The sequence below is a fragment of the Podarcis filfolensis genome (genome assembly GCF_964270895.1).
Source record: "Podarcis filfolensis genome assembly, chromosome: 15".
In the NCBI taxonomy this organism is placed as follows: Eukaryota; Metazoa; Chordata; class Lepidosauria; order Squamata; family Lacertidae; genus Podarcis; species Podarcis filfolensis.
Window position 1 is genome coordinate 43,970,485 of NC_139618.1, and position 26,129 is coordinate 43,996,613.

The 26,129-nt window shown below is 45.1% G+C and overlaps 1 long non-coding RNA gene across 1 annotated transcript; it reads right to left on the reverse strand.

Annotated features, from left to right (window-relative positions):
* Positions 1-18,215: 18,215 nt before the first annotated feature.
* Positions 18,216-24,381, reverse strand: LOC310749954. Its single transcript, XR_014541885.1, has 2 exons — positions 22,892-24,381; positions 18,216-19,756 (listed from the first exon to the last, which is right to left on the reverse strand). It is a non-coding gene; the product is annotated as an uncharacterized lncRNA (long non-coding RNA).
* Positions 24,382-26,129: the final 1,748 nt, after the last annotated feature.

A 26,129-nucleotide genomic window follows, 5' to 3' on the forward strand; every position in this document is an offset into this window, starting at 1 on the left:
GTAGTAGTCGATCTGCTAACAAAAATGTGCCATTTCATAGCTTGCTCGCATGCGGTAATGGCAGAGGAAACAGCCAGGTTGTTTGTAGATCACATCTTCAGGCTGCATGGGGCTCCCTCGAGGGTCATCTCGGATCGCGGAAAACAATTTACTTCCCGGTTCTGGAGGAAGCTCATGGGCTTGCTGCAGGTCGAGGTGGGCTTCTCGACGGCGAGACACCCGGAAACCAACGGGCAAACAGAAAGAGCGAACAGTATACTCCAGCAATACCTACGCTGCTACGTCAGCGAGAGACAGAATGATTGGTTAGAGAAACTAGCGCTGGCCGAATTTGCGTACAATAACGCTGAACATGTGTCCACGGGCATGAGCCCATTCATGGCCAATTATGGGTGTCACCCCAGGGCCTTCCCGGGGAGGGGGGAGGAAGGGTGGAGCGTACCTGCGGCAGAGCAGTTTGTGGAAGAAATGGAGGCCTTGCACCAGCAACTTAAGATGAACTTGGAACGGGCCAAGGAAATTTACAAGAGGCAGGCAGACAAGCACCGTCGGGAAGGGGAGACCATACGGGTGGGAGACCGGGTGTGGTTGTCAACCCAAGGGTTACCATTTAAGGGAGGGTGTAAGAAGTTGTGGCCAAGGCGGCTAGGACCTTTTGAGGTAACACAGCAGGTAAACCCCGTGGCATTCAAGCTCAAGTTGCCTGACAGCATGAAGTTACACCCGGTGTTCCATAGGTCCCTACTCTCACCGTACAGAGAGGGGCGGGATTTCTCGGGGCGAGAGGGAGAAGTCACCACACACCCGCAGGCAGAGGAGAGGGAACACCACAACCAAGCCACGGAAATACTCGATTCAAGGTGGGGAGGGCGCCAGGTGGAGTACTTGGTAGCTTGGGAGGGAGAACCCGAGTCAGAAAACACGTGGGTTCCAGCGGAGCCTATCAATGATGGGTATCTTGTGGAGGAGTTCCACAGCCTGTTCCCAGGTAAACCTAAACCACTAGCGAGATTCTGGGAGAAGCAATTTGGAACCACAGACGATGAAGAGGATTTTGTGGGTTTTCCTGCCTCCGAAGAGGAGGGAGGAGAGGCGTCAGATGAAGAGAAATCAGACTGGGAGGCCCACCCCGCGGGAAGAGATTGGAGCGGGTGGGAAGCGGAGTTTGAATCCTCAGAGGATGGCGACAGCTCCTTCCGGGGATTCCCCGCATCGTCGGCCGAGGAAAGGGACGAAGTTGGGTCAAAAGGTCGGGCCGGGGGTGGAGGGGGTCCTGGGGGGGGAGGTGGCTGTCAGGGAACTGACATCGGAGCCAGAAGTGGAGGCAGGTCTCCCAAGCGATGCCGGAGAAGGGCCAAGCAGGGAGAGAGGGGACTCATCAGCTGGGGAAGGAAATTAGCGTAACACCAGGGATAAAGGGGGGCAGAGGGGGGAATCGGAGAGAGGGCTCCAGGACTCTTCGCTGGAGACCAGCGGGGAGAGCACAGGTCCTCCGCTACCCACACCCACCCTGCGCAGAAGACTTCCGCGCAGGGAGAGTAGGCGTAGACTTGGCGTCAAAGAACTTCTTTGCTGGAAGAAGTTCAAGAAACGCCCACTGACGGATTCTGCTAGCGACTGAAACAGCCACGAAGTGAAGGGCTGTCCAGCCAGGAAAAGGTTTAACCAGGCAACCTCGCCAGGAGTAGCGGCAACTTAAGCACGAGCAACCCCATATAACCATTACAGAGGACTAGAGCAAAGAGCATTGGATAGAAGATCACCAAACAGGGGAATTCTGGATATATCAGCATTATCCTTCGGATTGGACCTCCCAGTGAACGTGTCTCCACCACCACCAACAGAAGAAGAGCAAGCATTGGGTGCAGTTGGAGGAATATGTGTAATTACATGATGGCGTTGCAGGTTTCGAGCTGGAATGTTAATGGACTAAATTCCCCGGAAAAAAGGCGGAGAGTCTTTCATTTATTGAAAAAAGAACATTTGGACTTGATTTGTTTGCAAGAAACACATGTGATAAGGCTTCACAGGAATATACTGAGTAATAAAAGACTGGGCCAAGAATTTATCTCTTCAGACAAAGCTAAAAAAAGAGGAGTGGTCCTTTATGCAAAGGAGAGCCTATCACCGAAATTTATATTTAAAGATGACCAAGGAAGATTTGTTGCAATTGAAATTCAATCACAAGGAGAGAAATTCTTGATTGTAGGTATTTATGCACCAAATGAAGGAAAATCGGAGTTCTTTAAGAAGCTACATGAGACTCTGATGGATTACATGGACTATAATATGATTTTGATGGGAGATATGAATGGAGTGGTGTCTACAAATATGGACAAGGCACAGAGACAGGTAGTCACCAAAGATGGTAGACTACCAAAAACCTTGTTTGACATGACTGAAAATATGGACTTAGTTGACATTTGGAGAATGAAGAAACCTCTGGGAAGAGAGGGAACTTTCTTTTCTGAGGCTAAAATGACATGGACAAGAATTGATCACATCTGGGTAACTAGGGGATTGGCTCCGAAGATCAGCAAAGTGGAGATTTGCCCCAAAACTTGTTCTGACCATAATGCTGTGAAGATGGAAATGAAATTGATGCCAATTGGCTCCTTTAGATGGATGAATGATACTTTGTTCAGGAATGAAGAGGTGACCAAGAAGGCCCAAAAAACTCTAAGAGACTACTTTGAGATAAATATGAATACTACAGTGGAAAAAAGAGTAATTTGGGACGCAAGCAAAGCGGTTATGAGAGGATTCCTAATACAACAGAATGCAATTAAGAAGAGAATCCAGAATGAAAAAAAGGATAAAATCCTGGGGAAAATAAAGGAAGGAGAGAAGAAATTGAGAGCAAAACCAAAGTCACAGGAGATCTTGAAAGAGATAAAGTTATATCAAGTACAATATATGAAGCTGACGAACCAGGAAATAGAATGGAAGATTAAACAGATGAGGCAAAAGTCATTTGAATCGGCAAATAAATGTGGAAAATTGTTGGCCTGGCAAATGAAAAAAAGACAAAAACTCAATAATATTACGAATTTGGAAGTGGAAGGAAAGAATATACAGAACCCAGTGGAGATCAGGAAGTGTTTTCAGAGGTATTTCAAACAACTTTATACAGAGGAGAAGCAGAAAGAAAAGGACATTGATCGATTTTTGAAAATAAATGGACTACACAAAATCTCTCAGGAAAAACAGTTAATGTTGAACCACAAAATAACAGATCAGGAGGTGGAAGGAGCCATCCAGAACATGCAATTAGGTAAATCTCCAGGACCAGATGGTTTGACCTCAAGATATTACAGATCTTTGATAAGGTTAAAGAGATTAAGGTAAATTGAATAACAGATTATATTAAAAGATGGAAAGGTTATGTTGAATTAATAAATAAGATAGATTGTGAAGATTAATCATTTAAGTTAAAATTGAGAAACATGGGAAGAATTTGCTGGAATAACGAATTAAACTAGAATACAAAAAGGGAGGTGTGAGGAGGTTCAAGAAATAAGCAAATGAAAAGTTGTAATCTGAGATTTGTATTTTTCTTCTTTCTTTTTTGGTTTTTTCTTTTTGTTTTATTTTTTGCTGTATTTTGCTGTTTTTCTTTTTTCTTTTTTCGTGTTTATGTATTGATGAAATTTTGAATAAATATCATTTATAAAAAAAACAAGATATTACAGATCTTTGAAAGAATGGTTAATACAACCATTGAAGGAAGTATGCAATGAAATACTGGAAGGGAGAAAGGCACCAGAGTCGTGGAAGGAAGCTTACATTACACTTATACCGAAAACAGAGACTGAAAAGACACAGCTTAAGAATTACTGCCCCATATCGCTGCTTAATGTGGATTACAAAATTTTTGCAGATATTTTGGCTAAAAGATTAAAAAAGGTGTTAGCAGAAGAAATTCATAAAGACCAAGCGGGCTTTCTCCCGGGCAGACATTTGTCTGACAACATGAGGAATATAATTAATATTCTAGAAAAGCTACAAGTGAATATCAATACTAAGGCAGTCCTGATATTTGTGGATGCAGAGAAAGCCTTTGACAACATTTCTTGGAGTTTTATGAAGAAGAATCTACAGGGGATGGGGGTAGGTCAAGGTTTTGAAAATGGTATAGGTGCAATTTATTCAGAACAAAAGGCAAAATTAATTGTGAACAATGTAGTGACAGAAGAGTTTAAGATTGAGAAAGGGACACGACAAGGTTGCCCAATTTCTCCATTGCTTTTTATATCGGTCCTTGAGGTTTTGTTAAATATGATTAGAAAGGACCAAGAGGTTAAAGGTATACAAGTGGGAGCTAAACAGTACAAGCTGAAAGCATTTGCTGATGACTTAGTATTGACTTTGCAAGAGCCAGAATCTAGTACTAAAAGGGTATTGGAACTGATTCAAGAATTCGGACAGGTAGCAGGCTTTAAGTTGAACAAGATGAAAACTAAGGTTTTAGAGAAAATTTTAACCGTGAATGAGAGAGAAATTTCAGGAGGAGACAGGACTAACATTGGTTAAGATTTAGGGGTTAACGTGACTGCCAAAAATGTGAATTTATTTAAGAATAATTATGAAAAATGTTGGATCGAAGTGAAAAAGGATTTAGAAATATGGACAAATTTGAAGTTATCATTGTTAGGTCGAATTGCTGTGATAAAAATGAATGTGTTGCCAAGGATGTTGTTTTTGTTTCAAACATTGCAAATTTTGGATAAGATGGATTGTTTCAAGAAGTGGCAGAAAGATATTTCTAGATTTGTCTGGCAGGGCAAGAAGCCTCGAATAAAATTCAAGATATTAACTGATGCTAAAGAAAGAGGTAGATTTGCCCTGCCAGACCTTAAACTTTATTATGAATCAGCTGCTTTTTGCTGGCTGAGAGAATGGCTGCTTCTTGAAAACAGTGACGTGTTGGATTTAGAAGGTTTCAATAATGTATTTGGCTGGCATGCATATTTGTGGTACGATAAGGTAAAAGTACATAAAGCGTTTAAAAATCATATTGTTAGACAAGCATTGTTTAATGTTTGGATAAGATATAAGGATTTGTTAGAAAAGAAAACCCCAAGATGGTTGTCACCAATGGAAGCGAAGGCACAGAAAAAACTCAATATGGAGGCCAAATGGCCGAAATATTGGGAAATTCTGGAACAAGATGGAGACAGAATAAAATTGCAAAGCTTTGAAAAATTGAAAAACAGAGTGCGAGATTGGCTCCATTATTATCAAATAATGGAGGCATAAATTTGGACAAAAAAAGTTGGTTTCCAAGTGGAAAAATCAAAATTGGAAACAAAATTGTTAGATTAAAAAATCAAGAATTTGTCAAGAATGTATAACTTGCTGTTGAAATGGAACACTCAGGATGAAATGGTGAAATCAGCTATGATTAAATGGGCACAAGACGTTGGACATAACATAATGATGGCTGACTGGGAACAGTTATGGACCACAGGTATGAAATTCACGGCATGTAATGCCTTAAGAGAAAATTTAATGAAAATGATTTATAGGTGGTACATGACACCAGTCAAGCTTGCAAAAATTTACCATTTGCCCCACAATAAATGTAGTAAATGTAATGAGACTGAAGGTACATTCTTTCACCTTTGGTGGACATGCCCAGGGATTCTGGGAGATGATTTATAATGAAATGAAAAAGGTATTTAAATATACCTTCCTGAAGAAACCAGAGGCCTTTCTCCTGGGCATGGTCGGCCAATGGGTGCCAAAGAAGGACAGAACTTTTTTAATGTATGTTACAACAGCAGCAAGAATACTTATCGCGAAGTATTGGAAGACACAAGATTTACCCACTCGGGAAGAATGGCAGATGAACTTGATGGACTACATGGAACTGGCGGAAATGACTGGCAGAATCCGAGACCAGGGAGAAGAGTCGGTGGAAGAAGACTGGAAAAAGTTTAAAGACTACTTACAGAAATACTGTAAAATTAATGAATGTTAGAAAAATGTGGGAATGAAGTTATATGGCTTTAGTAGAAATGTTATAAGGAATTAAGTATAAATAGATTAATAAAGGAAAAAATAAGGTTAGAATAAGTTAAATTATAGGAAAACAGGGAAGATGGAAAGGAATTGCTGAAACAATTAATAGAAGTGGAATACAAAAAGGGAGGTGTGAGGAGGTCGTGGAAATAAGTGAATGAAAGATAAGATATTGAAATTGTTTGATGTGTTTAACTGTTTTTGTTTTGTTAGTTTATTGTGTCAGTGTTATGTAGTGTTTTTGTATTGTATTGTATAGTTCTTTTTTCTTTTTGTATTGTTCTTTTTTTGTAGTTTAAATTGTTGGAAAATTAATAAATATTATTTTTAAAAAAAAGAGGTGGCTTCGGGTTACCGGCTTTGAAGCTATATTACGAAGCCTCGTGTCTTCTCTGGTTGAAAGATTGGTGTTTATTTAAAAAACTGGGATATTTTAGATCTAGAAGGTCATGCCACCCATTTTGGGAAGCATGGCTATCTTAATTATGGGAAAATAAAGGTGCATAGGAGTTTCTCAAATCATATAATAAGAAATGCTATATATAAGGTATGGGAAAAATACAAAATATATTTGGAACAGAAAACCCCAAGATGGAACTCTCCACTAGAAGCAATCACTGTTTTAAAAAAAACAACATCAAAGAGAACTGGATAGCGTTTAATACAATATTAAGGGAGGAGGGTCAACTAATATTGATGTTATGGGAAAATAAAAGATCACTTTTCTAGTTCGCTAGATTACTTCCAGGTGAATGAAGTGTTCAGACAGGATAAGCAGATAGGTTTTGAAAAGGAGCCTTCAAGATTTGAAAGAGAACTACTGAATAGTAAAACAAAAATAATAGCAAAAATGTATAGACTTCTTTTAGACGACGAAGTAATGGATGAGGAAGTTAAGGCTTCAATGAAAGTGGGCCCAAGATGTGGGCCATCCAATTATGCTAAAAGATTGGGAAAACGTATGGAATGTAAATTTGATTTATTTCAAAAAAAAATTATTGGTTTTCACTACATTATAAACAAACAAACACATGACAGACATAAATCATAGCCTTATTAAAAATTACACTTATTAAGATTGTTAAGTGACTTCCTCGCATCCCCTTGGTTGAATTTCATTGCATATCCTTTTAACAGTTTTCCAAATCACAGTTCTTATAAAATTTAACTTAAACATTAACAGCCTTAAATCTTCACATTATGAAATTAAACATTCATCACTTAACATAAGTAAATTTGAAATTTACAGCCAGCTATAATATAAGAGAGAACATGATGAAATGGCTCATAGGTGCTACATCACTCCTTCCAGATTATCAAGAATGTATAAAAATTCCAACAAATGCTTGTTGGAGGTGTGGAGGAAATAACGGTGACATGATCCACATGTGGTGGACGTGTGAAAAGATTAAGATTTTTTTTTGGGGGGGGGGGAATGTACAATGAATTAAAAAAGATGATGGGGATAACTTTTACTAAAAAACCAGACATTTCTATTAAGTATTTTAAAGAGATCCCCAAAAATATGAGAGGTATTCTTGTATGCAACTGCAGCGGCTTGTATACTTGTGGCCAAGGGATGGAAAGATCATGGGACTCAAAAAATAACAGATTGGCAAATCAAATTACAGGAATTAGTGACTAGTAAACGCAGAGGAAACAAAGCAAAAATTTGCAGAAAAATGGGATGGTTATAGAAATACAATAATAGTTTTGACTCCATGCTAGCATTCAAGTGATAAAGGAACTAAAAGGTGGACATTTATTATGTTTTCAGAATGTATTGGAAATTTTATATAGAAAGGTTTATTGTTTTGTGTACAATTGTAAGATAAAATATATCCAAAGGACTTGACAGGAAGTCAAAGTTGAAGAAAAGATTTTGGAAGTTAAAACGGGGGGAAATATTTACTTTCATTATGTGGGTACTTTCATTTTGTGTGTGGGTGTGTGGGTGTCTGCACATATGTGTGTTTTTGTATGGAACGTTTGGGAGGAAATAAGACGGTAAATAACAAATAACAAACTAAATATTGATGTATGTAATTTTTATTTCTTAATTATATTTAGTGGTAGTATGTGTCAGGGAACTGGGGTCTGAGAAGGGGGAGACACTGGGGAAATATAGAGAGCAGCCTCCGATAATGAGCAGCTGCACCTCGTCAGAGAGGGAAGATGAGGAGGGGCTGTCAGGAAGCAATGTATCAGGGAGGGAGAAGCAACTTCCGGGGCTTCGCTCTTTACGTAAGGGAGGAAGGAAGAGGGGAGGCTTCAGAAAGTTGTTATGCTGGAGAGGACGAAGGGAGGGGCCAGTCTCGGCAACTGACACCAACGAAGAAGGATATGCTTTTAAGAGCTCCGGATTGTAAATAGTATAATGGACTTAATAAATCTTGTAATGCTGACTGGAGTCCCAGGCTGTTATCTCTTCTAGTACCCACCAATCATCCCTGACAGTATGGTTGTATTGTTTTTTGTAATATAAAATCATTCAATAAAAAAGTTTTTTTTAAAAAAAAAGAAGTCTCCATTTAAACACTGTAAGGCAGGATTGTCTTCATTTCCATCTAAGCCAGCTCCAAATGGAATACCTCGGTCACGTCCCCATTGCCTAAATGGAACAAAAAAAGGACACAGCTGGGAAAGCAGCAGAAATTTGATTCTGTTCACAATTTAGGAATACCGAACCAAGTTGCACAATTCATGAACTGAAACACAGTCACCCTTTGAAATCTGCACTTGTCTGAATTTAGCAGTGCCGTTTTCCAGCCAAGCAATGTGAAGAAGAGGATACTAGGATAATTAATGAGAAAAATGTACAAAAATGCATCGCATTGGGTGAGAACTGCTTAGAAAAAAAATATATATTAGGAAAATTTACATACAAAAATGTGTACATTGGGAGGAATCAACACAAAAGGCTGCCAAATCTTCATGAGGACTTAAAAAAATATTGTAATCAGACATGGAAACACTTTCCACATCTGCACATTTCAAATGGATGCACCACACACTTTTGAATATCTCAGCATGGCACGCTGGCAGAAATGGGTGACTTTGTCAATTTTTGTATGCTGTTCATTGAAATTATATGAAAATGATGTATAGATGGTATTTAACACCAGTAAAACTAGCAAAGATGTATAGAACTGCTTTTAATGCATGTTGGAAATGTAAATCAAATCAAATATCTTTAATACGGTCAGTGACCAGGAAGTAATTTATAAAAATATGACATTAAAAGTAGTATTGTGCTACAAATAACAGTAGAAATATGGCCAATTCACAAAATTGGTGCTTATATTTATGACCAGGTTTCGACTTTTAAAGTTTTAAAAATTCAATTCAGGTGTCGCTACTGTTTATTATCGTTCCTTCGATGTTTACAGTTTGAACTCCGTTGTTGACATCATTGCTCGTCTTATTCTTGTTGCAATGTAACAGTACTTTGCCACAGGCCTGTTAATTTCGGGCTCTTTGTCAGCTAAGAGGTGTCTGATATAGGTGTCGTCTGTACTGCGAGGTATTTTCCTCAGAATCGGTTCGATCAGCTCTTTTCTTGAGTCTCGATATAATGGGCAGTATAAGATGACATGCCCAATGGTTTCGATTTCATTGCTGTTACAGGGACATAACCTTTGTTTGATCGGTATTTTATTGTATCTTCCCTCTAGAAGAGCTGAAGGGAGAGCGTTAAAGCGGGCCCTGGAAAATGCCCATCGGTGTTTAGCGTTGTCTAGAACTTTGAGATAGTTTGCTAGATGGAGCCTTTGGGGGTTGTATAAAAGTTTATAAGTTATCGGAAGTTGATTGAAGTCATTTTGGGCTTCAATGTCCCTGAGTCTTTCTTTGATTATGTTCTTGGCCCTTCCCCTTTCTAAACTTAATAGATACTCTGGGGAGAGACCATATGTGGCCAGTTTTCTGAGAGTGCCCTTCAACCAACTAGATTGGAATTTGTCAAGAAGCATCAGGGAAAGTAGTCCCACCGGCGAGTTGTTAAGTCTTAGCCAAGTGCATAAGGTTCTTATCCATACTTTGGCTTTAATGCTGTATAAGCCCGCTTCCAGTCGTAGGGTGGCGTTTGGGATGCATTTAGGTGTTTGCAGGAGTGATCTAAGGAAACCTGATTGTATCTTTTCATATGGGTCTAGATTAGAGAGGGAGACGAGTGGTGCACCGTATAGTATTTGTGCTGTTGGTTTTGCAACGAATAGTTTAATTGTAGCAGGAATGAAATTTCCTCCCGTTGTACGATGGAATCTTAGGATTGCTGTTGTACTTTTTTGTGCTGTAGAGGAGCTGTAATTTATGTGGGCAGTCTTCTTCCTTGATGCTTGGAATATAACTCCTAGATATTTAAAGCATGTCACTTGTTCAAGCTCCTGATTGTCTAAATTCCATCTGTATATTTTCCTTTTGTTAGAGAAAACCATGATTTTTGTTTTTTGGTAGTTCACTGCTAGTTTCTCTTCTCTACAGTATTGGGATAAGCTGTTAAGAGCTCTTTTGAGGCCCATCTGAGTCTGGGACAATATAACCGCATCGTCTGCATAGAGTAGGATAGGCAGTTTTTTGTCTACTAATTTTGGGGCGTTGTCAGGGAATCAGGAGCAGGAGCACTGGGGAGAGAGGATTGGGAGAGCGAAGGGGAAGAATCCGAGGGCAGCGTAGGGGAGTACGACAGTGGCCCGAGAGATTCCATGAGCTTCTCCAGCGAATCAGAAGATTCCCAGAAGGGGGCGCCGATGGTCAGGGCAAGGGGGGTCCCAGGGGGGACGCACCAGAAACAAGGAGCCAGAGGGGAACCCCAAAGCAGCAGTGGAGGATCAGGACCAGTTTCCCCACCAGAGCGTAGTGGGGGGGAGGAGTCACATGTGTCAGGAGCAGTGTCTCCTCCAGAGAGGGAGTCAGGGCTGACCACGCCTCCAACGGAGGGGAGGTCAGTTGCAGCTAGCCCCCCCGATGGGGGAAGCAGTGACAGCAGCAGTGGAACGGTCAGGAGGAAAGCTGCTGGCTGGGCGCGCGCGCCAAGTTCAAATGTGCAGGCGCGCGGAACAGCAGGAGACCCGGATGGAGAACCAGCTCCTAAAGCCCGCCGGAGGGAGGGAGAAGGCTCAGGGGAATCAGCGGGAGAAGAGGCTAGAAAGGGCGGAACCCCGGCGGGCAGGCGGACCCAGAGGAGGAAGGAGCAGCGGAGAAGGTGGAGCAAGGCTAGAATCTTAAATTGGTGTCAAGGGGGAGGAGACTCAGACGGAGCATCAGTGGTCTGACACTTTAGACGTGGGGCTGCGCGCTGCGGCTCTGGAAGTGAAACTGAACTTCAATAAAGACTTTTATACTTAACAACGAAGCAGCGTTGGTCCTTTGTGAGCTGGGACCTAGGGTAGCTCTGACAGTATGCTCCGTCTCCTATAAAAACCTCGCAGCGTGAGTTGGTGCAGCGAGGGGCAAGACTTGGTGTTTTGCAAGCTCACGAAGATAGGCAAAGATGGCTACAGAGAGCCAGGTGAAAGAACTGCAAGAAGCAGTGACGACGCTTTACGCAGAAGTAGCAGCATCCAGGAAAAGAGAAGAAGAAGCAGTAGCGCTCTGCCGGGATCTGCAGGCAAGGTGGGACCGTTGGGGGAAAGAGGGGCTGCCAGGACCCAAACCGGAGGGAGTTGGCCTCGGGAAGAGGGGGGGCAGCCTAGTAGCCCACTTCGATGGGAACCTGCAGCAATACCCTAACTTCAGAGCTGACGTGGTTTACGCGCTCAATTTGCTTCGGAAGGACTTTAGAGATGAGGAAGAGAAGGTGGGCTTCATAATCACTCATTTGCATGGGGAAGCAAAAGCGTGGCTGCGGAATTTGTGGCGCGAAGAAGACCCCGCCCTCAAAGATTCCGATGCATTTATCAAAGCTATGGACGCTTGCTTTAAATCTACGGTAGATGTAGATGTTGCTCGGAGGGAAATGCATGGACTACAGCAAGGGAAAGTGACGGTGAGACAATATCACTCACGCTTTTTTGCCTTATTGAACGTGCTGGGCTGGGAGAAGGACTCTATTGCTGTCAGAGACCTGTTCTGGGAGGGGCTAAGTGGAGAGGTGAAAGATGAGCTGGCAAGAGGGGAACGACCGCAAAGTACCCAAGAAGTTGCCCAAAGAGCGTTGGCGATTGGTGTGCGCCTGGAAGGACGCCCTTGGAGCAGGGAGGAAGGACGTAAGGCAAGCAGCCCAGCCAGGACAACCCCTTTCTTTCCCAGAGAGGCGGGGCGGGCGCTGTCCATGCCTCCTTTGGGAAGGGGAGAAGAGCCGATGGAGATTGGTGGTGCCAGGGCTCAGACTGCCAGCAGAGCCCAAACACCGGGAGCAGTCAAGGCGAAGGCTCCTAGAGGGACCAGGAAGTGCTACATCTGCGACAGTGCTCAGCACATGGCCAAAGAGTGTCCCCAGAGGCTCCAGAAGCACACTGCAGCCTCAGCAACAGTAAAGGGAACAAGTCAGCAGCCGAAGCAGCCGCAGGGGGAAGAAGACGCCTGGTTGGAAACAGAGCCACTGGGGCCCAACCAGGCAAGTCAGTGAAGCAGTCCCCAGAGATTTTACAGCCCACAGACCCCCTCCCACCCAAACCAGTGCTGCAACTCACCGCATCGCTCCAGTTGCCCACTGGGCACACCATGCAAGTACCAATAACCATTGACTCTGGGAGCAACGCAGACTTTATAGGAGTGGACTTTATCAAGCAACATCGCATAGCACTCATGCCAGCCACGATGCCCCTAAACGTCGTCACGGTCGATGGCAGGAAGCTACTTGGAGGAGAGGTGGTACAGCAAACACCACCGATGGTGATGCATATTGGAAACCACCGCGAAGTCATCAGCTTCAACGTCACCCACCTGTCAGACACGCCCATAGTGTTGGGTATGAGTTGGCTGGATAGGCACAGCCCGGCATTAGCATGGTACCAGCGGCAATTGACCTTCTGCTCCTCCTACTGCGCAGAACACTGCATCCAGACCCGCCAGGAGGAGGAGGGGCAAGAGGATGAACCGCAGTTACACCTAGGCATGGTGCATGCGGTACCCAACAAGTACAAGGAGTTTTTGGAGGTCTTCTGCGAGAGGGAAGCGGATAACCTGCCTCCCCACAGGCCTTACGACTGCAAGATTGACCTCCTGCCGGGAGCGACGCTGCCGACTGGGAAACTGTATTCCATGTCTGAAGACGAACTGCAAGAACTCAGGGAGTTCATAGATCACAACTTGAAGCGGGGGTTCATCCAAGAATCTAAAGCAGTGGGGGGCAGTCCCGTGTTTTTCGTGAAGAAGAAGGACACGCCCCAACGCAGGCTCATAGTTGATTATAGGCTCATAAATTCCAAAACAAAGCCCGCAGCATTCCCCATGCCCAAGATCGACGACCTGCTCGCGACGGTGAGGAAGGGACGGATCTTCACCAAGTTGGCTCTACGAGGGGCGTACAACCTTATACGCATGCGGGAGGGCGATGAGTGGAAGACAGCCATGTTTACACCTTTAGGCACCTATGAATATCGCGTAATGCCTTTTGGTCTGCAAAATGGCTCCCATACCTTCCAAGCTTTCATGCATCACGTGTTAGCGGGACTCCTCTACAAGAAGTGCGTTTGCTTCCTGGACGACATCCTGGTCTTCTCGGAATCGCAGGAGGCTCACGAGAGGGACATCAAGGAGGTCCTGCAGAGGCTACGGGAGCACAGACTTTACGCCAAATTAGAGAAGTGCCAGTTCGACATGACGGAGGTGGATTTCCTGGGCTACAAGCTGTCCGACAAGGGACTCGCCATGGACAGCACCAAGGTCCGCGCGGTGTTGGACTGGAAGAGCCCGCGCAATCGGAAGGAGGTCCAGAAGTTCGTCGGCTTCGCCAACTTTTATCGCAAGTTCATCAAAGGGTTCGCGAAGGAGACGGCGTCCATCACGGACACCCTCAGCTCCAAGAAGAAGAAGTTCACCTGGACGGACCAGGCGGAGCAGTCCTTTCGGAGACTCAAGCGTCTCTTCGCGTCCGAAGAACAGCTGCTACATGTAAACCCCAGCAGACCAATGAGGGTTGAGACGGACGCCTCGGACAGAGCGGTGGGGGCCGTCCTGTTGCAGCAAGATCCGCAAGGGGAATGGAGGCCGTGCGCATTCTACTCCAGGAAACTCAGCAAGGCGGAACAGAACTACACCATCTGGGACAGGGAGTTGCTGGCCATTCATGCAGCTTTCAAGGCGTGGCGGCACTTCCTCGTCGGAGCCAGACACACAGTGCAAGTCTGCACGGACCATAAGAACCTGGAGTACTGGCGCACGGCGCGGTTCCTGAACCAGAGACACATTCGCTGGGCGGAGTTCTTTGCGGATTTCGATTTCCGGATAGAATACATCCCGGGAGACAACAACGTCATGGCGGATGCACTATCCAGGAAGCCGCAGTATCTCGAGGAAGCGGCGCCGGTGGCGGCCAAGCACATTTTCGCACCGAAAGCGTGGGCGTGCGCTTCAGCTGCCGTGGACCTGGACGCGGTGCGTCGAGCGCTGCAGACGGATTCGTTCGCACAATCCAAGATGGAGGAGGTGCGAAAAGGCACAGCGAAGGACGACGAGTTCCAGATACGAGACGGACTGCTCATCCGCAGAGGGGCTCTCTACGTGCCCGGAGACGACCTCCGCGCGAAAGTCTTGCAGCAGCTACACGACGCGCCCAGCGCTGGGCACTTCGGCAAGGACAAGACGGCGGAATTAGTAACCAGAGACTTTTGGTGGCCCAAGGTGAGGGGAGAAGTCGCGGATTACGTCTCCAGGTGTGACACCTGCCAAAGGGCCAAGCCAGTACACAGGAAGCCGGCGGGTCTACTAGAACCCCTACAGACGCCGCTCGAACCGTGGGAGAAAGTGGCCCTGGACTTTGTCACAGATCTGCCCAGCTCGCGAGGCAAAACAGCGGTGCTCGTGGTCGTAGACATGTTCACCAAGATGGCGCACTTTATTCCGTGCGCGAAGGTGGCCACAGCGGAACAGACCGCCAAGCTGTTCATAGACCACGTGTTCAAAGCTCACGGCCTGCCGCGGTCCATCCTGTCCGACCGGGGTCGCCAATTCATCTCGAGCTTCTGGCAGAAGCTGCTGGGCATCCTGAACGTCAAGATCAACTTAGCGTCGGCACGACACCCGCAGACCAACGGACAAGCGGAGAGGGTCAACGCCATCATGCAGCAGTACCTGCGATGCTACGCCAATCAACAACCCTCGACCTGGGTGGACTACCTACCGCTGGCCGAGTTTGCCTACAACAACACGAAGCACGGGTCTACAGGAGTGACACCGTTCTTCGCCAATAATGGGCGGCATCCCAGAACTTTCCCGGGGTTAGAGACGAAGGGGGAGGGGGAGCCAAGGGGAGCAGAGCACTTAGCAGCAGAGTTACAGGAGGTCCACGAGCAACTCCGCAGGCAATTGGAACTGGCGAAACACGCCTACAAAATGCAGGCAGACAAGCACAGGAGGGTCGGGGAGGACATCCGGGTGGGGGACTGGGTCTGGTTAGCAGCCCAGGCAGTGCCGGCCAGGACGCTAGCTAAGAGGAAGCTCAAGCACAAGCAGCTGGGACCTTACCAGGTCGCGGCGCAAATCAATCCAGTGGCCTTCCGGTTGACACTCCCGGAGGGGTCCAGAATGCACCCAGTCTTTCATAGGTCAGTGCTCACACCCTACAGGGAACCCCACAGGTTTCAGGCGACAGGGAACGCGCCAGACCCACTTAACGAATCTCCAAAGAGGGAGGGGTCACGGAGGGCGACGCCACTCAACGAGGTCACGGAGATTTTGGACTCGAGGTGGGGGGAAGAGGGGGTGGAATACCTCCTCGCCAGGGAAGGTACCCCAGCCAGCGCTAACAGGTGGGTACCGTGCTATGCCGTGGAGGAGCACTATCTTAAAGACGAGTTCCATGCACTCTTCCCACACAGACCTATGCCGGCAGAGTATTTCGACGACTGGCTCTTCACACCCACTCTGTCAGCCAGTACGTTCCAGGGTTTTTCATCAGCTGAAGAGACGACGCCGGACACTAGCTCCTCGGAGGGGTCTCTCTCGGGGTTTGCCACAGACCGCTCCTATTGGTGGGACACTCAACCGGAGGTGGGGTGGCGCAGGGAGTTGCTGCGGGGACCTTTGCAAGCAGTCTCACCAGAGGTACCCGGGGGAGGGGAGGACATGGACGTGTTGGGGGAGGATCCTGGATTCGAGCACATCAGCAGAGAGATGGAAGCAGAGGAAATCGACGTCGACGAGCCCGTTGCGGTTGGGCCGGATCCAGTGGACCGGCTACACACCAGGGGGGAAGAATGGTATCCCGCACTCACACCCACTGGACTGGAGCACCCGGAACCCACACCCGAAGAGGGGGAGGGGGGAAGGGGGGCTTCGAGGGGGGGATGGATGTCAGGGAATCAGGAGCAGGAGCACTGGGGAGAGAGGATTGGGAGAGCGAAGGGGAAGAATCCGAGGGCAGCGTAGGGGAGTACGACAGTGGCCCGAGAGATTCCATGAGCTTCTCCAGCGAATCAGAAGATTCCCAGAAGGGGGCGCCGATGGTCAGGGCAAGGGGGGTCCCAGGGGGGACGCACCAGAAACAAGGAGCCAGAGGGGAACCCCAAAGCAGCAGTGGAGGATCAGGACCAGTTTCCCCACCAGAGCGTAGTGGGGGGGAGGAGTCACATGTGTCAGGAGCAGTGTCTCCTCCAGAGAGGGAGTCAGGGCTGACCACGCCTCCAACGGAGGGGAGGTCAGTTGCAGCTAGCCCCCCCGATGGGGGAAGCAGTGACAGCAGCAGTGGAACGGTCAGGAGGAAAGCTGCTGGCTGGGCGCGCGCGCCAAGTTCAAATGTGCAGGCGCGCGGAACAGCAGGAGACCCGGATGGGGAACCAGCTCCTAAAGCCCGCCGGAGGGAGGGAGAAGGCTCAGGGGAATCAGCGGGAGAAGAGGCTAGAAAGGGCGGAACCCCGGCGGGCAGGCGGACCCAGAGGAGGAAGGAGCAGCGGAGAAGGTGGAGCAAGGCTAGAATCTTAAATTGGTGTCAAGGGGGAGGAGACTCAGACGGAGCATCAGTGGTCTGACACTTTAGACGTGGGGCTGCGCGCTGCGGCTCTGGAAGTGAAACTGAACTTCAATAAAGACTTTTATACTTAACAACGAAGCAGCGTTGGTCCTTTGTGAGCTGGGACCTAGGGTAGCTCTGACAGGCGTGTATATCCGCTCCTTGTAGGTGGTCTATTAGGGAGTTTAAATAGATGTTGAACAAAAAGGGGGCCAAAATGCATCCTTGTTTAACTCCCTTTGTTGTTCTAATGAAATTAGAGAGTTGACCTTCTTGGCTGCATCTTATACGAAGTCGTGTGTTGTTGTACAGTTTGTATATTAGTAGCAGCAGACGTCGGTCTATGGATGATTTGTTAAGTTTGTCCCAGAGTCGGGTTCTTGGGATGGAGTCAACGGCTGCTTTAAAATCTACAAATGCTGCGAATAGGTGGTGATTGTGGTGCGACGTGTATTTCTCAGCTAGGTGCTGTAAGATCAGGCAGTGATCCATTGTGGATCTCCCCTGTCTAAATCCTGCCTGTGCATCATCAAGAATCTTCGCTCTTTCTATCCATTCGCACAGTTTCTCGCTGAGGTGTTTAGCGTATTACTTATTATATTCAGGAGGCTTATAGGTCTATAGTTGGAGGGATCGTCCCTCGAGCCTTTCTTGTAAATGGGAATAATGATGGGAGTCCCCCAGTCGTATGGAATCTGTGCAGTTCTATCTATATATGTGAACAGGGAGGCTAGCAAGGGGGCCCACCAGTTCGCATTGGTTTTAAAAAGTTCCGCTGGTATACAGTCAATTCCGGGGGCTTTCCCGTTCTTTAGTTGGTCAATCAGCAGATAAGTCTCTGTTATTGAGACTGCTGGCCATGGCTGTATCTGATCTTCCGGTATGTCTAATGCATAGGACTCATCGCTAGATTCCTCGTAAAGATTATGGAAGTGTGTTTCCCAGGCTTTCATTGACATGCAGCAGGATAGTTGTGATAGGCCCCTATCCGGCTGTACAGCTACGATTCTCCAGAATAATGATGGGTTACTTGATTTAGAGGCCTCTATCAGTTGCTGCCATAATAACTTCATTGCGTATCTTTTCTTTTGTGTCAGAAGTTTTTTGTAACTTCTTTTGGCTTCAAGCATCTTTTGTCTGTTATCCTCTGTTGGATTATCCTTATGGCAGATGAAGGAGTGGATCAATGATTTCTTGGAGGTTATACACTCATGATCGAACCACTCCCTGGAAGTTTTCCTATGGTGGGGAGACTTGGAATTCGGTTTTACAACAAACTCTTGAATTTTTTGTATAAGCATTTCATATGTTGTCATCATGTTCAGGGCGCTCTCCTCTATTTCTAAGCACCCTTTCATAATTGCTTTTGAGAGACGGTGGCTCTCCTCAGATTTGTACCAGTTAGATATCCGCTCGCTCACTTGTCCATTCCATCTGATTTTCTTGAGGCCTGTTCCGGGTGTTAGATCTGGTTGATATCTGTGTTGTGGTTTGGGCAGATCAAAGGGTAAATCACACACGAGGGATAAAGGTAGGTGATCACTTTCAGCTCTTGCTGTAATGTTGAATTTTGATATCCTAAGGATCAGGTCCTGGGAAACAATGCAATAATCTATCGTTGACAGTTTGTGTCCTGACCAATATGTATATTGACCAGGATAATCTCCTTGTATAGCCCCATTCAGTAAGTGTAGATTCTGTCTGTAGGCCATCTGTGCTAAATGTAGTCCTCCAATGTTGCATGTCTTATCGTAGGATGATCTTGTCATTAGGGGTGGGATAGTTTCCATTTCTGGAGGCCATTGGTGAAAATGTGCGTATAGGGCATTGTCGTTGGGGCCCACTCTTGCGTTTAGGTCACCAGCTAGTAATATCATGGCTGATGGGTGTTGTCTCCTCCATTGCACCACGTGGGCTTCCACTTCTTTCCATAGTTGTTCTACTTGTGCCTGCCGTCGACATGTAGGTAAGTATAAGTTTATGCATAGCAGTTTGCTTTGTCCAAAATCTAAAACTGCTGCTACAGACCATTCATCATTGGAGGGTAATTGGGTAATATTAGCTTGTATCTGCGTTGAGAACAGTAAGGCTAAGCCTCCTTTGGGTCTGCCCCCTCTTTGACTAGGTGTTGCTCTTTTTATACACGAGTGGTAATTATCCAGGTAGAGCTCGTCTATCGACCAGGTTTCCTGGATGAATAGGATGTCAAATTTAGTGAGGAAGTCCATTAGATTGGGATCTTTGCTTTTAGCTCCCCACCCTGCGATGTTCCACGAACAGGTGGTCAGCTTGTGATTTTTGATTGTCAGACATCTCAAGGGACAATCAAACTTAGGTTTATGGCCAATTTGGAATTTATCATTCATTATGTCCCTTTTGGGGTGTGTAGTGGGACATTTTGGCACGGTGTGTACTTGGACATATTTTAGTGTCCCGGAGGGGCGTTCTTTCCTCGTGACCTTGTTTCATTCATCCGTGTGAATGGTGTCTAGGGCTCCTAGGTTTTCCACAAAGATTGAACCGTTCTTGCCTGGTGGTACCGCTATTTCTGCTTGATGTGTTATTGTTTTCTTTGTTATAGGTGGTTCCGTAGGTCCGAGTTCCTCTGGCGATAGGAATAGCCTTAGTATCCAAAACAAAAAAAAAAAAATTTCTTTCCAGTAGCACCTTAAAGACCAACTAAGTTAGTTCTTGGTATGAGCTTTCGTGTGCATGCACACTTCGTCAGATACACTGAAACAGAAGTTGCCAGATCCTTCTATATAGTGAGAAGGTGGGGAGGGGTATTACTCAGAAGGGTGGTGGGAATGGGTGGTTGGCAGATAGCTGAGATGAGCCTGTTGACGGCTCTTAACGACTGCAATAGGTCTTACAGGAAAAAGCAAGGGGTGAGAAGGTGAAAAATGGCTTTGTCATGTATAATGAGATAAGAATCCAATGTCTTTGTTCAGACCAGGTCTCTCCATGGTTTTAAGTTTGGTAATGAGTTGCAATTCAGCAGCTTCTCTTTCCAGTCTATTTCTGAAATTCCTTTGTAGTAATACAGCTACTTTGAGATCTTGTATAGAATGTCCTGGGAGATTGAAGTGTTCTCCTCCTGGTTTCTCTGTCTTGTGATTCTTGATGTCCGATTTATGTCCGTTTATTCTTTGGCGTAAGGTTTGGCCTGTTTGTCCAATATAGAGAGCTGAGGGACACTGTTGGCATTTGATGGCATATACAATGTTAGACGATGAGCAATTAAATAGTCCCGAGATGGTATGTGTGATGTTGTTGGGGCCAGTAATGGTGTTGTCCGGGTGTATGTGGCAGCAAAGTTGGCATCTGGGTTTATTGCAGGCTCTGGTGCCAGTGTCCGTGTTACGTCTGGTTGTAGTATTATTGTGGGTTAGGAGTTGTTTAAGATTGGGTGGCTGTCTGTAGGCAATGAAAGGTCTTCCTCCCAGAGCTTGAGAAAGAGAACTGTCATTGTCCAGGAGAGGTTGTAGATCTCTGATGATGCGTTGTACTGTTTTGACTTGGGAGCTGTATGTGATGACTAGAGGTGTTCTGTTATTTTCTTTTTTGGGTCTGTCTTGCAGCAAGTTCTCTCTGGGTATCTGTCTGGCTCTGTTGATCTGTTGTCTAACTTCATCTGCTGGGTATTTTAGTTCTAAAAAGGTTTGCTGTAGATCTCTTAGGTGAGAGTCTCTGTCTGTAGAATTGGAACAGATACGGCTGTAACGTAGTGCCTGGCTATATACAATGGACTGTTTGGTATGTTTGGGATGGTAGCTAGAGGCATGTAGATATGTTTGTCGGTCAGTTGGTTTACGGTATAAGGTGGTGTCTATGCGTCCATCCTGTATTTTTATAGTAGTGTCCAAAAAATGTATTTCTTGCATAGAATGATTCATTGTTAGGTTGATTGTGGGGTGAAAATCATTGAATTTCTGGTGGAAGGTGTCCAGGGTCTGTTGACCATGTGTCCAGATGATAAAAATATCGTCAATGTATCGCAGGTACAAGAGAGGTTTGAGTGGGTAGGAGTTTAGGAAACGTTGTTCTAAATCTGCCATGAAGATGTTGGCATACTGTGGGGCCATGCGGGTGCCCATTGCTCAGCGGCACAACAATGGGCACCCGCATGGTGTTGGCATACTGTGGGGCCATGCGGGTGCCCATTGCTCAGCGGCACAACAATGGGCACCCGCATGGTGTTGGCATACTGTGGGGCCATGCGGGTGCCCATTGCTCAGCGGCACAACAATGGGCACCCGCATGGCCCCACAGTATGCCAACATCTTCATGGCAGATTTAGAACAACGTTTCCTAAACTCCTACCCACTCAAACCTCTCTTGTACCTGCGATACATTGACGATATTTTTATCATCTGGACACATGGTCAACAGACCCTGGACACCTTCCACCAGAAATTCAATGATTTTCACCCCACAATCAACCTAACAATGAATCATTCTATGCAAGAAATACATTTTTTGGACACTACTATAAAAATACAGGATGGACGCATAGACACCACCTTATACCGTAAACCAACTGACCGACAAACATATCTACATGCCTCTAGCTACCATCCCAAACATACCAAACAGTCCATTGTATATAGCCAGGCACTACGTTACAGCCGTATCTGTTCCAATTCTACAGACAGAGACTCTCACCTAAGAGATCTACAGCAAACCTTTTTAGAACTAAAATACCCAGCAGATGAAGTTAGACAACAGATCAACAGAGCCAGACAGATACCCAGAGAGAACTTGCTGCAAGACAGACCCAAAAAAGAAAATAACAGAACACCTCTAGTCATCACATACAGCTCCCAAGTCAAAACAGTACAACGCATCATCAGAGATCTACAACCTCTCCTGGACAATGACAGTTCTCTTTCTCAAGCTCTGGGAGGAAGACCTTTCATTGCCTACAGACAGCCACCCAATCTTAAACAACTCCTAACCCACAATAATACTACAACCAGACGTAACACGGACACTGGCACCAGAGCCTGCAATAAACCCAGATGCCAACTTTGCTGCCACATACACCCGGACAACACCATTACTGGCCCCAACAACATCACACATACCATCTCGGGACTATTTAATTGCTCATCGTCTAACATTGTATATGCCATCAAATGCCAACAGTGTCCCTCAGCTCTCTATATTGGACAAACAGGCCAAACCTTACGCCAAAGAATAAACGGACATAAATCGGACATCAAGAATCACAAGACAGAGAAACCAGGAGGAGAACACTTCAATCTCCCAGGACATTCTATACAAGATCTCAAAGTAGCTGTATTACTACAAAGGAATTTCAGAAATAGACTGGAAAGAGAAGCTGCTGAATTGCAACTCATTACCAAACTTAAAACCATGGAGAGACCTGGTCTGAACAAAGACATTGGATTCTTATCTCATTATACATGACAAAGCCATTTTTCACCTTCTCACCCCTTGCTTTTTCCTGTAAGACCTATTGCAGTCGTTAAGAGCCGTCAACAGGCTCATCTCAGCTATCTGCCAACCACCCATTCCCACCACCCTTCTGAGTAATACCCCTCCCCACCTTCTCACTATATAGAAGGATCTGGCAACTTCTGTTTCAGTGTATCTGACGAAGTGTGCATGCACACGAAAGCTCATACCAAGAACTAACTTAGTTGGTCTTTAAGGTGCTACTGGAAAGAAAATTTTTTTTTTTTTTGTTTTGACTATGGCAGACCAACACGGCTACCTATCTGTAACTGGAACCTTAGTATCCACTCACTGTTGGATAAAGGTTTTGTGGTATAAGTTGCATAGTTAAATTCCCTGGTGACGGGTGTGGCTAGGAGTGTAATAGATTTCCTTATGGATGCTAATCTTTCAATTACTGCGTCCTGAGCTTTATGTATTTGTTCAATAGTTGCTATGAAGCAGTTTTCCTTCTCTATGCTGGAGCTTTCGTCTGGTACGTGATTTGGGGATAGGGTTTTTGGTCTTTTAGCCAGCTGGTTTGGGGCTTTATCTGCCTCTAGTTGAAGCATCTTACAGTTCTCGTCCATCATAGACATTGTCGGCTTTATTTTTATCTTATCAGTCTTGATTGTTTCGATGAGAGGAGTGGGAGTACCGGACACTTCGAATAGGCGAGTCACCTGCAATCCAACCCTTTGTAGCTTGTCCTTATTGTCTGAAACTAGTTTGGTTGTGTGCCAGTCTCTGAATGTTACCACAACTCTGTTTAGGTCCTTGTCTGATGGCAGAAATTTAACATTAATGATGTTTTCTGCTGGGACGAACCCTCTAACGGCTAATTCAGTTTTCTTGAGAATATAGATTCTCTGTTGTGCTGGGGAAAGGAGATCTTTGTGCATGTATACAGGTAGGATGATAAGCTTTTGTTTATTTAGAATTAGATTTCTGCGAGAGTATGTTGTTTTAGGAGTAGTTTCTTGCTTAGGGATCGGGTTTTCCCTTGGTTTTCCCGCGGTTCCATTCGGGAGCGCTAGTTGCTCTGTTGAATTATGAAGCCTAGCCTTATGGAGTTCCTCTGTTGAATTGAAAAGCCCAGCCTTATGGAGGTTTTTATTTGGGCTTGGGCTTCGACTTTTATCAAGGGGTGGCAGAACTGGGTTAGCTGGGCTTGTTGGATTTGAATTCTCTAATAGCTTAAATAGTCTTGTGAAGTTCGTTTTCTTTGTTCGAGATGGGAGCTTTGTCTTCCTTCCCATTTTTACGTTCTTGGGCTTCTTCTCTTTATTCCTGGGACACTTCCCCTTTAAGAGGGGTTTCTTAGGGTCAATTAAGTTTCCCTTCTGGTTTGCTTTGATCCTAGATGTTTTCCTTTCTTCCACATCATGTCGGGTTTTATTTTCCTTAGTGCTGTTATCGTTTGGTGTGCTAGAGATAACTTTATATGAATGCAAGTTGTCTATTCTCCTAGTTATTTCAGTCAGGGTGGTAAGTAGGCCCAAGCATTCTGAGAGGAAGTCTTTGATGTGTCCCAGTTCTCTGCCTATCTGCAACTTCTGTTCATTTAACAGATCATTATATAGCCCTGTTAGTGTGTAGGGGAGGCATTCCAAGTCCAGATATTGGGCTCTTGTGTCCTCCAGGTCCTCATTCGTCACAGTGTGAAACCCCATCTTCTCCCCGGGCCTGGGTCTTTGGGAGGGCTCATCTGTCTTAATTACTGGGTTTTCCTCTTGTGGCTCTTGTTCCTGCTCCAGCCCCGGTTGATTCACTGAGGTTTCATCTTCTATGGCAACTTTTTTTTATTTCCGTTGCCAGATTGACTCCCACCCCTTCTTTGTCTGTTTCCATAGGCTTCCCGTACCTGGTGCGGTCTATGGACCATTTGTGGGGGTGTCGTTTGTCAGCATTATTTATTTTGTCTGTTTTCGGTTTAAAATATTGTGAGATTTTCACCTGCCTTCCTCTTGTAGAGGGTTCAGCCGCTTTGGTGAGGGGGATTCCCAGCTCTTTATAGCTCTGTCTTGTGAACACCATTCTCTAAGTTAAAAGCTTCCCTTATTGGGCACTTTATTGTAGAAATAAAGGTAGAGGTAAAGTTTGGAAAACCGGTATCCAGGCTGTTGGATCAGGGAGCCTCCCTACCTTTCCCTCTTTAAGCCTTAACTTGGGGCGGGAGGGTATTCATGGGGGAGTTCTTGGACTTATCTTATCGAAGTTAGGCTCAATGGAGTTCAGCGGTTTCCTCTGCTTCTTTGGCTGTATTTCAAGCCAATCCGTCGTCCGGGAGCTCCAAGGTTGTAAGTCAGTGTAGCAGTATCAGTAAACAGTGCGACGGTAAAACAATAAATAAACAATAAAACAATAAAAGAATAAACTAATTAAAACGAGGCGACAAGACAGACAGCCAATAGTCTTTAAGGTCCTTAAGGTGCAGTTTTGAGGTCTTGAAGAGGCTAAAACTAATAAAAACGCTTAGTTGAAGTCGGAGGCTCTAATTAGGCTGCTACCTCCGTTGCCATCTTGGCCTCCTTGTTGGAAATGTAAAGAAAAAGAAGGCACGTTCTACATGTGGTGGACATGCAAGGTAACAAAAGCATTCAAGGAAATTATATATAATGTTGAGAAAAAAAGTTTAAAATAACATTTGTGAAAAAACCGGAGGCTTTTTGTTAGCAATTTTAGGTACAGAGATTCCGAAAGAGCAGAAAAGACTATTTATTATGTATGTGATGACAGCAACAAGAATATTACTAGCCCAGATAGAAAGAAAACAAAGTTCCAACCAGAGAAGAATGGCTGATGAAGATGATAGACTATGCCAAAATGGCGAAATTGACCAGGAGAATCAGAAACCAGGACGAGAAGAAGTTTAGGAAAGAATGGGGGAAATGTATAGTCTATTTAAGAGAACATTATAAGCAGTTAAAAACTTTGGCAAGACCAGAGTAATACTTGTAAAAGACAAAATATAATGGAAAAGTTAATAATAGATATAACAAATTGGAGTGGGGGATGTTGAATAAAAAGGGATGGGGAGTAAAGGGATTCTGAGATGGCAAACTTAGACAGCATCTTAAAAAGCAGAGACATCACCTTGCCAACAAAGGTCCGTATAGTTAAAGCCATGGTTTTCCCAGTAGTGATGTATGGAAGTGAGAGCTGGACCATAGAGAAGGCTGATCGCCGAAGAATTGATGCTTTTGAATTATGGTGCTGGAGGAGACTCTTGATTGATATGTTTCAGTTGAAATTTGTTTTGTAAAATTTAATTAAAATATAAAAAGAATGTCAATTTTGGTTTATCTCAGCTTCTCATTTTGTCAAATAAATCCAGCTCTTCACATTTCCACACCCGTCTGCATTTGTTTAAGTCCTCCTGAAAATTCACCTGCATTTTGGATAAATTTCTCCAAATATGAACTTTTGTGTGCAATTTCCTCAACTTACATATTTTAACAAAGCAACTTCCACAGATATGACATATGTTATATGTTACTCTCAGTAACAGGTGCAATTTTTTGAACATTTTACC